Consider the following 15,726-nt stretch of genomic DNA (forward strand, 5'->3'; position numbering starts at 1 on the left):
CATCTCCTGCATTGGTAGGCAGTTTCTTGATCATTAGCACCACCTGGGAACCCTAGTGAATCTTTATTTTTACTTAATTTAATTAATTTAAAATTAAAAGATATGGCTAGAAGAACCAGATCTTCCTTATAACTGAGTTTCAATTAACCTGTATACTCAGTAATTTGTGTATCCCTTAGACATTTTCCTTAAGACGAGAGCCCATGCCCTTCCCTAAACGTAGGCTTGGTTTAGCGACTTGTTTCCAAGAACAGAATATGTCAGGGGAAAGGAGATAACTTTATAGCAGGAAATAGTGGTAAGTCATATTGATAGTGTGAATCCTTGATGGGAAGTGATGAGAAAGATATATTTCCTTGGAGGTATAGTTCCAAAAATATAAACCCCAGCGTAACCAGGAGAAATATATCAAACTCATATTGACAGTCTTTCTGCAAAATACCTGTCCCTGAAGGACTCCTGAAAATTGTCAAAATTCATGAAAAGAAAGGAAAGTTTAAGAAACTGCTATAGACCAGAGTAAGCTAAGGGAGGTATCTGGAGCTTTTCAGTATATATCCTCATTTAGTTTGGTATCCTATATGGGAATATGAAACTGGAAAAGAACATGTGTGGGAAAACTGGTAAATTTTGAATAAAACCTGGAACTTAGTTAAATTTACCCTACTGAATGATGCTGGAATAATTATGAGGCTTAAAGGAGGTCATTTCACATATATACATTTTAGACATTGCAAGTATTTTCTCTACGTAACACCCACTTCATTTTGACTTCACTGGAATGGAAATCTAAAGTATGGTATACTTAACTGAATGGAAATCTTCAAATACAAAGGATCAATAATATTTAGACTGTGTGATCTGACCATAATGCAATAATGAGCAATTGACAAAGGAGATCTTGTAAAATGCCATTCATTTGGAAAATATCAATAAATATATTAATACATAATATATATCTCCATGGAATTTTCAGGTAAGATTGCTGGAGCAGATTGCCATTATTTTCTCCAGGGGATCTTCCTGACTTGGGATTGAACCTGGGCCTCTTGTGTCTCCTGCATTGGCTGGAAAGTTCTTTAACTGTTGAGTGACCAGGGAAGCCCATACAATATATAATCGTTGTCTTAAGAAGAGCATATTAGGATATATTTGGAAGTGAATGATAATGAACATACTATTCAGCAAAAATTGTGGGACACAATTTGTATGGGGAAATGATGGAAACAGTGACAGACTTTATTTTCTTGGGGTCCAAAATGATTGTGGATGGTGACTGCAGCCACGAAATTAAAAGATATTTGCCCCTTGGAAGAAAAGATATGACAAATCTAGACAGCATATTGAAAAGCAGAAATATCACTTCGCTGACAGTGTGTCTAGTCAAAGCTATGGTTTTTCCAGCAGTCATGTATGGATGTCACAGTTGGATCATAAAGAAGGCTGAGTGCCAAAGAATTGATGCTTTTGAACTGTGGTGTTGAAGAAGATTATTGAGAGTCCCTTGGACAGCAAGGAGATCCAAGCAGTAAATCCTAAGGGAAATCAACTCTGAGTATTCACTGCAAGGACTGATGCTGATGCCGAGCATCCAATACTTTGGCCACCTGATGTGAAAAGCCAACTCATTGGAAAAGACCTCGATACTGGAAAAGACTGAGTACAGAAGAACAAGTGGGCAGCAAAGGAGGAGATGGTTGGATCATATCACCAACTCAAAGGACATGAGTTTGAGTAAACTCCAGGAGATAGTGAAGGACAGGGAAGCTTCGTGTGCCACATGTAGTCCCTGGGGTTGTAAAGAGTCCTACATGACTGAGGGGTTGAACAACAACAGTAAATTAAGGTAAATTTATAGCATTACATATAAGAGAAACAAGAGTTACAAACAAATCTCAAAAAGTTGTAAAGATGAGCAACAGAACAAACTTATAGTGATAAGAAGGAATGAAATTAATAAAGAATGAAAAATGAATGTAATCGAGAAGAAAATATTGTACCAAAACCAAAACTTTATTCCTCCGTATGACTACTAGGAGACTTAAAGCAGAACAGGACATTTAAAAACGACTCTGCAAAGGGCCAAAAAAGAAATACTTTAGGTTTTGTGAATATGTTACTTGGCGATTAATCAAGTTTTCAGCCATAGACAATAACCAAAGGAACTGTCAAGTTCCTGCTCAACTTTAAGGATGCTGAAAATTGAATTTCACACAATTTTCACGTCAGAAAATAATATTCTTTTCGGTTTTCCTCAGCCATTTAAAAGTGTAAGGCTCTAATACTAAAATAATAATAATAAGTAAAGCTCATTCTCAGCTCACTATAGCCTGCGCAAAAACAGGGGCAGGCTACCCTGCAGTGATCCAAATGGAATTCCAAGAGGAGGGACTTTAAGATCCAGGTGTATGGTCAAGTTCTTTAAGCAAAGGGCAGGTCACCCCTGAGTTCCGTGAGTGCTGGACACCGTCACTTGACTCACCTGGTAGACTCGGATGTCGCTCTCAGCCCTGTGCCGTGGTGACTGTGCAGTACTTTCCCCCCGCCTTCCCCCTCGCGCCTCAGCTTCCGTGAGCTGTGCAATCTTGACAGACCCCAAATCCTTGAGATTCATGTTCAGGCTGACCACTCCCCCAGTGGTTGCCGCCAGAGTTGCCACCACACACGCATGCGCCCAACTCGGCCTCGCGGCCAATCAGATTGCAGGCGCCTACACATGGCAGCCAATCATCTGTGGTAGCAGGATCCCCTGTAGGAGCAGTGACCGCGGCGACCCGAGACTGAGAAGGCGTCGTCCCTTCAGGCCTTACCGGGGAACAGCCAAGGGCCAGGTGAGCTGCCTGCAGTTCTGGCATCGCCGCCAAAGGGGACTGGTAAGGACTGGGGCATGGTGCGGCCAAAGCGGTGCCTGAGGGTCGAGGGGAGGGTTTCACGGGTACCCACATGCGCGGGGCCTCGCTCGCAGGGGTTTCGTGTCAGAACGCGCAGACCCTCAGGAGGGAGCATGCGACTGGGCCCAGAGGCCTCGAGGCCCCTTGCACCCTCTCCCTTCTCTAGTCTGGGTGGGCACTGCTCCCTGGCAGCCTGTCTGCCCTAGGGGTGGGACGCGCTAGCTTCGGGGAAGGGCCTGACAAGCTCCCGGCCTCCGTCCAGGCCTCCTGTGGAACCTAATATATTTAAACACACACAGAAAAATCTTCGTGGCTGGTTTGTGAATCAGGCCCGACCTGGTTCTGCACCCAGGCATAGTCAGGAAGACGCAGAGGAAAAAAAAAAAACAAAAAAACAAACACACATCAGTGGCCTCTTCATTGCCGCAGTTCCTTGGTCATTTTCCTGTTTCTTCTGCCTCTCCTCGGACTCCAGGTCTGCCCCTGTCCCTGTAGACCCCGAGATTCAGGCCTTTGGTTCGGGAAGCTGGCAGATGAGATATTTGTTTGTTTGTTTGTTACTGAGAGAACAGGGGTGGGAGGAAGAAGCTCAGGGAAGAGGAGTTCAGTCACTTGCTCTGGTTGAGTGTGAGACGCCTAGTCAGCATCCATAGGATAGGACCAAGTAGGGCCTGAGGGATAGAACATTCCCAGAACACGTGACACACCCTGACCTTTCCCTCTGCCCGCCCCCAGGATGTGACCTTCTCCTGCCTGGATAGTCTACAGCACACAGGTTTTCAGTGTGCCCCTGAGGTGAGGTGACAGACATCCTTACAATAAGGAACCAAGTTGTGTCTTTCTTGCCTTTCGTTTTTCTCCTTTCATTCATGGGCTGACACATTGCTGTTGAGAGAGAGTTCTGATTGCGGGTGGTGACTTCAGGGCAATCATGGTTCAGGTCTCTCTGAAGCTCTCTGAGTTGCACCCTTAAAAACAGGCAGGGAGGCTGGTGGCTTGCTTTCTCCTGCCATCTTGAAAGGAAAAAGTAGTAGCACCAAGGGTTTCAAGGTGTGTAGAGCTGAATCCTACCACTTGGTGAGGCTAAAATTGGGCAATGCTTATATCCTAAGGTTTTAGCTACAAAATCAAAGTAATGAAGGTGTGGGAGTTCCCTGGCAGCCTGGTGTATAGAATTTTGAGCTTTCATTGCAGTGATCTGGGTTCCATCTCTGGTCAGGGAACTGGGATCCCACAAGCCAAGCAGCATGGCCAAATGAATAAATGAATAAAGTGTTCATTTAGAGAAAATGTGTTGTGATTTAACAAGTTTACATGGGATTACTTGCTCATTTCTGCACCCTTAAGGGCTTCATTTCATTAAGTAATTGAACTCTACTGGGTGGGGGCCGGGTACCATCTGAGTTCATTTCATGCCAGTAAAGAAGAGCATAGGTAGCTCTATGCCTGGCAACTTGTGCCTACAGCTCTGTTTTATAGTTATCTATTGCTGGTGCAGCTTTGAACTTCACAGCATATCAATGTTGCCATGTTTTGTTTTGGTCCCGCCATGTAAGTTCATAGGATATTAGTTCCCCAACCAGGGATCAAACCCAGGATCCTGGCAGTGACAGGGCTGAGTCCTAAACACTGGACTGCCGGGCAACTCCTGTTTTTAGGTGTTTTGGTTTGTTTTGTGTTTTTAAATTTTTGCCATATTTATAGGAGAACTCTTCTGTGTGTGTGTATGATATAAATGATATTATAACTCGAAACGTTTTTGTTGTACATGTTATCTCAAAATTGAATAGTCTGAAAGAACTTACATATGTTATCTCTTGATAGAATCCAGTTGGGTAGTTTAGCCTCAGGGTCTCTGCTGAGGTTGTAGTCAAGCTTTTACCTGGTTTGTCAACCTCTGAAGACTTGGTTTGTTGAATCTATGCTCTCCCACTTGGCTATACTCATGAAGCCTCAGCTCCTCCCTCTGTGGGCCCCTCGAAGTGTTAGCTCATATGGGGGCTGCTCATGTGGGGGCTTCTGTGTTTTCCCAGAATGAGTGATTCAGGAAAGAACTTGCACCCAAGATAAAGTGCAGAGTCTTTTTTCAGAAGTTACACATCTTCACTTCTGTATTTGCTTAGTCTCAGAGGTCAATCCTGTGATAGTTTGAGAGAGAAGTACACAGGGGTGACAATATCAGGAGATGTGATTCACTTGGGGTCATCTTGAAGGCTGGCTACCATACCCATTAATCCACCTTGCTGACCTGTCTTAATATGATCTCAATTCTGTTACTGTGAGGGAATTTTTTGGATTGTGTACACTTCTTGTGTTCTAGATCTACTCAATTCTTGTTTATTCAGTGATATTCTAGCAAGTCTCTTTTTTGTCCTGGATTAAGTTTTCTGTTTCTCTGGACAGTTACCATCAGCAAACAGATTGACTATAATGTCACCTCTCATGAAAAATCCATCTTTTGGTGAAACATCCTGCTTCTGCTTCTTTTAGTTCATATTTGCTTATTATAAGCTGCTACAGAGTTGTTTAGAATTTGTTATCTCCAATTCTCTCATTTTCCTTTAAATCCACTCTTGTCAAAGTCACCAGTGAATTCAAAATGTTTAATTCAGTGGTCAATTTTTAGTTTTTAATTTAATTTATTGGCAGCCTTTATCAGAGTAGCTCATTTCCTCTTCCCCCCAAAAATATTTCATTTGGATTACACAGTGCTTCTCTTTCCTGCTTATCTTCTACCTACAGTTCTCCTGCATACAGTGTGCGACCTTTGTGTCTGGCTTTATTCAGATATCATATTTTCTTTTTAAGTATTCATTTATTTAGCTGTGTGGCATGTGGGATCTTACTTCCCAGCCCAGGGATGGGACCTGTGCATAATCTTAAAACACTGGATCTCCAGGGAAGTCCGCTAGTTTGTGTACTTTGAAGATTCATCCATTTCATGGATGTATAGCAGTGCATGTTTTTCTATGGCTGAATATGGTATATGATTATTGTATATTGTTTACATGTAGTCCATTTTGAGCTTATACCACAGTTGATTTATCCATTCATCAATTAATGGATAATATTTGGATGGTATACTCTTTGTGGCTATTGTGAGTAATATTGCTGTGAATATTGTTTTTTCATGGACTTAACCTTTTCAGTTTTTATGGATATATACAAAAGAGTGAAATTGCTGGATCATATGACTACTCTAATTTTTGAGGCACTGACAAACCACTTTTCCAAAGTTGTATCATTTTACAGCAATTACATCAACAATATCTGAAGATTCCTTTTCTCCACATCCTCTGCAGCACTTGTTATTATTCCTCTTTTTGATTATAGCCAAGCTAATGGGTGTGAAGGAGTATCTCACTGAGCTTGATTTACATTCTCGTAATCATGTTAAGCAGTATTTTTGTGATTGTTGGCCATTTGCATATCATCTTTGGTGAAAAATCTACTCAAATTATTTTCCTGATTGTTAAATGTTTTGTTTCTTTTTTTATTGTTATAAAAAACTTGTAACTTAAATTTTACCACTGTAACCATTTTACATGCTAAATATTTCACAGACTTTCATCAGCCTTTTTGGAGAAGGAAATGGCAGCCCATTTCAGTATTCTTTCCTGGAGAATCCCATGGACAAAGGAGCCTGGTGGACTACAGTCCATGGGAATGCAATGAGTCAGACAGGACTGAGCGATTAACACACACACACACACAGACACACACACACACACACAGTCACAATGTTGTTTTGTTGTTGTCATTGTTTTAACTGTGCTGTGCAGCTTGCATGATAGTTCCCTGGTTGAGGACCATACCCAGGCCCCTGATAGGAAAGCTTGGAGTCCTAACCTCTGAGCTACCAGGGAATTCCTTATCACATTGTTATGAAACAGATCTCTACACCTTTTCATCTTCCAAAATTGAAATTCTGTACCCATCACCTGTCCCATTATACAACAACTCCTTTTTTCTTCCCTGTTTACCTAGACACTGGAATCCGTGGTTCTTCTTTGTTTCCTTTCTATTGCTTGGTTATATTAGATGTTTCATATAAGTGGAAACATAGTATTTGTCTTTTTTATAACTGGCTTATTTCATTTAGCTTGATGTCTTAAAGGATCATGCATGTTGTAGCATGTGGCAGAATTTTCTTTGTATGGCTAAATAACATTTCATTGTATGTATATATCACATTTGATGCACATTTAGATGCTTCCACCTCTTAGTTGTTTTGATTTATGCTGCCATGAGCATGGCTGTGCAAATATCTCAAGACCCCATGTTAACTCCTTTTGAATTTATATCCAGAAGTGGAATTTTTGAATCATGTGGTAGTTCTATTTTTAATTTTTGAGGAGCCTTTATACTGTTTTCTGTAGCAGTTGCACCATTTTAAAATATATCCATAATACACAAAGATCCAGTTTTTGTACATGCTTGCCAACAATTGTCCTTTCCTTTCCTTCCCCGTACATTTCTTTTCCTTCATATGTATACACACATACATGCACGCACAATTTTTTTCATATGCTTTTCCATTATTGTTTATCACAAGATATGAGTATAGTTCCTTGTGCTATACAGTAGGATTTTGTTTATGTATTCTATATATTAATACTGTAGTTTGCCTCTGCTAATCACCAGCTCCCAATCTATGCCTCCCTGACCCTTTCCTTCTTGGTAATCATATAGTCTGCTCTCTATATCTGTGAGTCTGTTTCTATTTCCTGGATAAGTTCATTTGTGTCATATTAGATTCTACATGTAAGTGATGCCATATGATATTTGTCTTTCTCTTTCTGACTTCCTAAGTATTCTTTTTAGTGCTAGTGTAGATTGAAGTGTTTACTTAACTTCATTTTCAGAACATTTATTGCCACTGTATAGAAATGTGATTGAATTTTAAAATATCTTGTATTTTGCAAGATTTTTATTAATTGTAATACTTTTGGTTTCTTCAGGATTTTCTCTACAAAAGTATGCTATCTCCAATATACTTGGACTTTTTCCTTTCCATTCTGAATGATGTTTTTGTTTTTTTAAAACAATAGCAACAGCAACTCCTTTTTCTTACCTGATTGCCCTGGTTACAGAACTGCCAGTATAATATTGAGCCAAAGTGCAGAATAGACATCCTTGTGTTGTTCCCAATCTTAGAGGGAAAGCTTTCAGTTTTTCATTATTAAGTATGATGTTAGCTGTGGGTCTTTCACAGGTACCCTTTGATTGAGAAAGTTCTCTTCTGTTCTTGGTTATTAAGTTGTTTTTTTTTTTTTTTTTTTAACCCCTATAATGAAAAGGTGCTAGATTCAGGAAAATGCTTTTTTGGCAGGCAGATGTGTTTTTTGTCCTTTTTAAAAATTAAAATGGCAAATGTAGACTGACTTTTGTATAATGAACCAACTTTGCATACCTTCATAAATTCCACATGATCATGTTATGTAATATTTTTATATATTGTTAGATTTTTTTTTTTTTGCCAGTATTTTGTTGAGGACTCTTGCCTCTGTATTCATAAGGGATATCAGTTGTGTGTGTCTGTGATGTCTCTGTGTGATACTGTTATTGGAGAAACAGTGGCATCACTTTTGCTGCTATGTGGGGAAGAGACATGTGGAGTGAAGGATGAAGCATTGTTGAATTTAAGTTTAGTCAGGATTAGGGGGAGATATTTAGGATATATCAGTGTGGAATTGAGGTGAGATTATCAAGAGAGTTCATTCTCAATTTGCTAGGCCTGTATTAAGTGCTTGACATTGAATTGTGCTTTTTGTTAACTATGTATAGATACTTTATACTTTGAATTTGCTACCTATTTTCTGTATTAACATTTATGAAATTAGTATGTGTGAATCAGTTGTAATGTGCATTTAAGATACGTTTTCTTCCAATTTTACTACAAAACATGCCATTGAATAGCTGACACTTTTTAAAAAGAGCTGTTAACCTTAAGTCTAAGAAATAAGCATGTTTGTCTTTAAGATACAGAAACAGATTTAAAAGTTATAAATTTGCCTAAATAGATGCAACTGGTGTGTGGCTAACTTAAGAATTCCAGCTCAATTTTCTTTGACTCTGAAGTCCATGTTTCTAAACACTGTACAATAGTGCTTTTGTAAAAATACTCGTCCTTTACATGTGATTTTCCCCCATGATCAGTGGTGTTTTTTTCTTTTTTTTCTTTTGTTTTTGTTTTTAAATAGAAGAGACTAAGATGAACATAGGACAAAGCTATGATTCTAGAGTCATGTAGACTTGTAGTCATATGTTTTTCAACTGTCATTTAGTCTCTTTGATGCTCAATGACTTTATCTGTATGATAAGGGTGTTTATAACTACCCTAGAGTTTTGGAGATAATCAAGTAGCACATTTTTCTGTACTTAACTAATATGTAGTATATTTATACTTAGGTGGCAGTTTATATAAAGAAATCACTGGGACTTGTGGCCACACTCTTCAGGAATAAAAAAAATATATATATATTTAAAATATGGAACCACCGTGTATGTTATGTGAAGAGGAACAAGAGCCAGAACCGCAGAAAAGCGAGGGAGAAACCAAACAAGTAGATGATGATGATGATGAACTGATCTTGGTTGGAGTGGAACATGTAAATGAAGATGCTAATATGATCTTTGTTGGGATGACATCGAATTCAAAACCAGTCATTTCAAACATATTGAACATAGTTACTCCAGGTTCATGTTCAAGGAGAAAAAGGTATGGTCACTTCAGGAAAGATAATGCTCACAAATTACAGCCTGTTAGTCATTGACTCCCACATCAGCAGCAAAGACTGTCTTGCCAGTTTCTGACTCTGAATCAAGATCAACACTTAGTTCTGTTATTATTAAGCCTTTGTCTGAAGCTGATTATAAAAATATTTCACTACAAATAGTGCCTGATAGCTTTTCAGAGTTATGTTCTCCTTTGATTACCTTCACCAGTTCATTGCAGCATCCAGTAGAAACAGCAGTTTCTGCAGGAGATATGAATAAAAGTCCTCATGTGTCAAAGCAACTTTCCACTTCTGAAACAAATAGTACAAATCCCAAAAGGCCTAAACTCAGTGATGGAATTATAGAGGAATATTCTTTAACTTTGTCCCTTTCAGGTATTTTTCATACATTGACTACTGAGCAAAGCACACCAGACAGTGTTCATACCTCATTAAGCCATGTTCAGAATGGAGAACCTTTTCCAACAGCTTTTCCAAGGTACAATGTTCATTGCAAGCCTGTTAGTCCTTTAGGAGAAAATGGACTGACAAAAATGGATTTTCCAAGGTTAGCAAGTCAAAACAAGATTGTTGATCCCACAGAAGGAAATCTGATTGCGTTATTTCGTGACTTCTACTATGCACAGCATATAGGAGATGGGCAGCCAGAACCTAAGACTCACACAGCGTTTAAATGCCTCAGCTGCTTGAAAGTTCTAAAAAATGTCAAAGTTCTAAATCACATGAAGCACCATTTGGAAGTTAAGAGGCAGAGAGGTGACAGCTGGAAAAACCACCACTCCCACCGCTAGTTTCCTACTCCCTTCCAGCTGCAGTGTCACACTGAAAGTGTCCACACTTTGCAGGACCTCTCTGCAGTCTGTCAAATCTGTGAGTTGTCTTTTGAGACAGATCAGGTTCTGTTAGAGCACATGAAAGACAATCATAAGCCTGGTGAAATGCCCTATGTATGCCAGGTTTCCGATTACAGATCATCAGTCTTTGCAGATGTGGATGCACATTTCAGAGCATACCATGGTAACACTAAGAATTTGCTTTGCATGTTTTGTCTCAAAAGTTTGAAAACTGCAGCACCATACGTGAGTCATCATTGAGGGCACTGAGTAGAGAGTTTTCACCAGTGTTCCAAATGTCAGCTATAGTTTTTAACTTTCAAAGGAAAAATGGAGCACAAGACCCAGTGTCATCAAATGTTTAAGAAGCATAAGCAGCTAGAAGGATTACCTCCTGAAACAAAAGTTGTTTGTTATTCAGTTATCACTGGAACCTCTTCAACCAGGATTGGTGGAAGTAGCGCATCCATTACTGTGAACACATCTGATTCTGAACCATCACTCCCCAAATGTAAAACTAGGCATTAAAAAAAAAAAACAAAAAAACAAAAAACACATTAATTCTACTTTCAGGAAGTCTGAAGCAAGTATTTCAGTCAAAGTTAAAAACCCCATTAAAAACAAAAAAATCTAAATTATAACATTATTCATAGTATCAAATATAGTGAAAACAGTAATTTATGTGTTATTTTTAATCATGAAGTACAGTTTTGTTTGATCTGAATGTTGAGATGTTATTTTAAAATATATTACCTGTTTTTCATATAATTATCTTAAAACGTAAAAAGTGTGTGGGTGTGAGAGAGAGAATTAGAGAGGGGGAGAGAGGAAAAGTAACAACCTATGTTGGTATTTCATGTTATTTGTAAGTTTGAAAGCTCTAGTATACATATAATCTGTAAGTGTTTTAGCAACATAATTTTCAATTGTTTTCTTGCCTTGAAGATCTCAGTATTAACTTACAGGCAGATTGGAATGGCTTTGTTATTATATGGTCCCCTGTGCTGCTGAACTCTCTGAAGTGCCTCTGTTGTGCTGATCTAAGATAACCTGGCTCTGAAAGCCTGGTGTGGAGAAGTTGATGGAGAAGCTGTGATGTGAGTTTGGAGCAGACATGGGGTTTAGTCAGCAGAGAGCTGTGGCTTCTTGTCCCAGTTGAGGAAGAGGCACACAGTCACTCCAGGCATGGCACCATGGAAGAAGGAACACTGTCTTAGAGTATCTTTACCCAGCCCAGGGACATCTCAAGGACGCCAACCATTAAAATGCCTGTGTTTGTTGAGGGTCCCCTGCAGGCATCAAGCAGGCCCTGTGTATCATTGAATGCAGTTGGAGAAGCAGATGTAGTTAACAGAATGAGGCCTGGTGCCTGTGGACCTCCTGTTGAGTGATCAGAAGGCGAATTTGATTGATTCTGTCCCCTTTCCCATTTGGCTTGCCTTTAGTCAGAGTGAAGTAGCCATGTCTGTCTCAGTCACAGTAGTAAAGCAAATTAAGATTCAAGGACAAAAGTCTTGATGTCCAGTTTTATTTGTCCTGGACCCATGTGTCCTGGACCCATAGTTTTAACTGAAAAGGCTCAAACATAGGGAATCTGTTCAGTTTATAAATTGGGCTAAATTCTCTTCCCCTTGAGCTACAATGGAGTTGTCCAAAAATAGTAAATGTAGTGGATAAAAATATCCCAGGGTGATTAAACCCCTTATAGAACTTTTCCTTAGCTTTTCCAGTTACGTGTCTCTTACCCTAGTGGAACATGTGAAGATTTCAGGTTGTATCTTATATTGCCTTGGACACGAATGTATTACAGTTAATAGTCACTTCTTTGTGTGTGTAATTTCCCATTTTATCACAGTAATACTGAGTTTCAGTCTCACCTGACACCGTTTGATGTGCAAGAATTGTCTTGTTGATTTCAGTAATTATCAGGTCATGGAGTTATTATCCTTCCTCTAATCTATCCTTAACTATCTAATCTGTGTTTATACTTGTGGAAACTTTTTTTCTCGCGATCTCCAAGGGCACTTTCACAGACCTGTGGGGTACCCTCTAAGAATTGACTCCTGAACATCAGCACACTTGGCTGCCTCTGTGGTTTCCTGGAGTTGAGTCTCCTTAGGCATGTTTTAATGCCATCCCTTCTCCACTTCTGGCACAGATACCTAGCAGTCTCTTTGCACCATTCAAGGAAGCTGGGATCCTGGCTGTAGACCTATGCCAGGAGAAATCTCTCTGTTTCCTCTTTCTTTCTCTTCCTCTTTATCTCTGCCCAGTTATTTTTTTCTCCCTCCTCAGTTTATTTAAATTCTGTAAGCTTTCCAAAATGCTGGAAAGTGATAATCACCAAGGGCTTAGCATAACTCTCAGAACTGAAGAGGAAGGACTGCAGATAACTAAGCTGTAGTGAGTCTGTTGTCTGCATTTAATTTCCTGAATGTAAATTCTATTGTATTTATTTACTCAGTGCTTGATTGATTGATTTGCACTTTGAATACTAGGCCTTTCCAGTTAGTTTGCCTTTGCCAAAGCACTTTACTAAGTTTCAGCTTAAAACACTTTCTTTAGTTGTAGAAAGAGTCTGTATGTGTGTGTTCTGGTCTCAGGTGAAGACTTCTATGTATAATTAAATGTGCAGACTTTTGCATACGTATCTCCTTTAGTCTATTTCTATAGTAAAACTATGAAGTGTGTTTTTATTGTTGCTTAGTGTTATCAACACTGTTACTGTTGTCTGCTCTGTATTTTGTTCCTAAGGAGTACAAGTTGTTATTTATTGCCAACTACTGCTGAGAGGGATTGGAGGCAGGAGAAGGGGATGACGGCTGGATGGCATCACCGACTCAATGGACATGAATTTGGGTGAACTCCAGGAGTTGATGGTTGACAGGGAGTTGTGATATGCTGCAATTCATGGGGTCTCAAAGAATTGGACACGACTGAGTGACTGAAGTGAACTGAACTGAAAAAGGTTCCAGTGATGTGGACCCTGACTACCTCCTCTCTTCCATTCTCTGTCACTCTACTCAACTATTTTCCTCACTGCTGCACTGTTTTTGGCGACACTGGCCTTGCTTTTCCTTGGAAAATTCCATTTCTTCCCGATCCAAAGACTGCACCTGCTGTTCTGGAAATGCTCTTCCCCTAGGCCTGCATGGCTTGCTACCTCCCTTGTTTGAGCTTCACCAATGCTGTTCAAATCACACAATGAAATCTCCAACCCCCTCCCTTTCTTCCTACTCCTTAAAGGCACTTTAAGTCTCTACCTTCTTCTTCCCTTTCCAAACTAAATTTCCTAGATTTTCACAAAAAGAAAAACTGAGAAGAGATAATAACATCAGGGCTTTGCTTCTTAGAATTAACTTGAGTCAGTTTCTGTGCCTGCAAATAAAAGATACTTAATAGTGAGTTGAGTCCTTTCAGGAGCTTTCTCTGTTTTTCTATTGATACCACTATATTTTTAAGGCAATGTCATTTGTTTACAAATACATTGAATATCTGTCTGTCAAGATTACTGTTTTATTATTGGCCTTTGTGAATTTCCTTGTCTATTTTGCTTGTTTTTTTTCAGATAAAATTTATTATTTATGGTGCCAAAACTTATAAGTAAAATTAATATAGTAATAAATTTTTTAAAAATTATTTCTGCTATCTGTCTTTCTACAAATAACATGGCATACCTTTAGTTTTTTAAAACTTATTTTATTTTGTTGGCCAGGACTTCTAAACAGTGATGTGTAAATGGGATTTCTTGTTATTAGTTTCATCAAAGGCAGTGAGTATATGGCTTAATAAATTTCTATTTCTGTTTTAGAATTTAAAGATAATTGTTTTTTTAGTTTACAACATCTGTTGAGACATTTACTTTTCTTTCTTACTCCCTTCCTTTGTTTTTCTTCCTTTCTTCCCCTGTCTCTCTTCCTCTTTCTTTCCTTCCTTCCTCCTTTCTTTTCCCTGGTTTTTGCTTGACTGGACCTTCCCTGAAACAAAAGTAATTCCACTCATGGCTGAATATTATCCTCTCAGAATGCCATACTATTTCTCGTTTTTAGTATTGGAATTAACTTCCTCTTCCCCTTATTAGATATGCCACAGTTGTATCAATGTATCTCATTTACTTTTTCCAAGTAGCAGCTCTTGTTTTATTATCCCAACAAGTTTTATATTGGTTGTTTTATATTTTTGTTGCATTCATATATACCTTCTTTCTTTAGGATTTTTTTATAACCTTGTACTTTAAAAGATTTATTTGCAAATTTTTATGGAAATATATTTGATTTACAGTGTTGTGTTTCTGATGTATATCAGAGTGATTGAATTATGTAGAACATATCCTTTCTTTAGGTTCCTTTCCATTTATAGGTTATTACATGATACTATTTATTTTTTCACTTTTTTTATAAAAGGTTTAGAACTTGACCTACCTTTATTTAAATAGAAATTTTGTCTGAACTCAAAATATTTTTATGTATCAGTTCAGTTCAGTTCAGTTGTTCAGTCGTGTCCGACTATTTGCGACCACATGTATCTCAGCACGCCAGGCCTCCCTGTCCATCACCAACTCCTTGAGTTCTTTCAGACTCATGTCCATTCAGTCCGTGATGCCATCCAGCCATCTCATCCTCTCTCGCCCCCTTCTCCTCCTGACCCCAATCCCTCCCAGCATCAGAGTTGTTTCCAGTGAGTCATTTATTCGCATGAGGTGGCCAAAGTACTGGAGTTTCAGCTTTAGCATCATTCCTTTCAAAGAAATCCCAGAGCTGATCTCCTTCAGAATGGACTGGTTGGATCTCCTTGCAGTCCAAGGGACTCTCAAGAGTCTTCTCCAACACCACAATTCAAAAGCATCAATTCTTCAGCACTCAACCTTCTTCACAGTCCAAATCTCACATCCATACATGACCACTGGAAAAACCATAGCCTTGACTAGACAGACCTTTGTTGGCAAAGTAATGACTCTGCTTTTCAATCTGCTATCTAGATTGGTCATGACTTTTCTTACAAGGAGTAAGCGTCTTTTAATTTCATGGCTGCAGTCACCATCTGCAGTGATTTTGGAGCCCAAAAATATAAAGTCTGACACTGTTTCCACTGTTTCCCCATCTGTTTCCCGTGAAATGATGGGACTGGATGCCATGATATTAGTTTTCTCAATGTTGAGCTTTAAGCCAACTTTTCCACTCTCCTCTTTCATTTTCATCAAGAGGCTTTTTAGTTCCTCTTCACTTTCTGCCATAAGGGTGGTGTCATCTCCATATCTGAGGT

At 39.0% G+C, this 15,726-nt stretch overlaps 1 pseudogene; it reads left to right on the forward strand.

Moving 5' to 3' along the window:
• Nucleotides 1–9,382: 9,382 nt before the first annotated feature.
• On the forward strand, nt 9,383–10,652 carry LOC128070895 (zinc finger protein 280B-like; annotated as a pseudogene).
• The last annotated feature ends 5,074 nt before the right edge of the window (nt 10,653–15,726 follow it).

This window comes from Budorcas taxicolor, chromosome Y (assembly GCF_023091745.1).
Source record: "Budorcas taxicolor isolate Tak-1 chromosome Y, Takin1.1, whole genome shotgun sequence".
In the NCBI taxonomy this organism is placed as follows: domain Eukaryota; kingdom Metazoa; phylum Chordata; class Mammalia; order Artiodactyla; family Bovidae; genus Budorcas; species Budorcas taxicolor.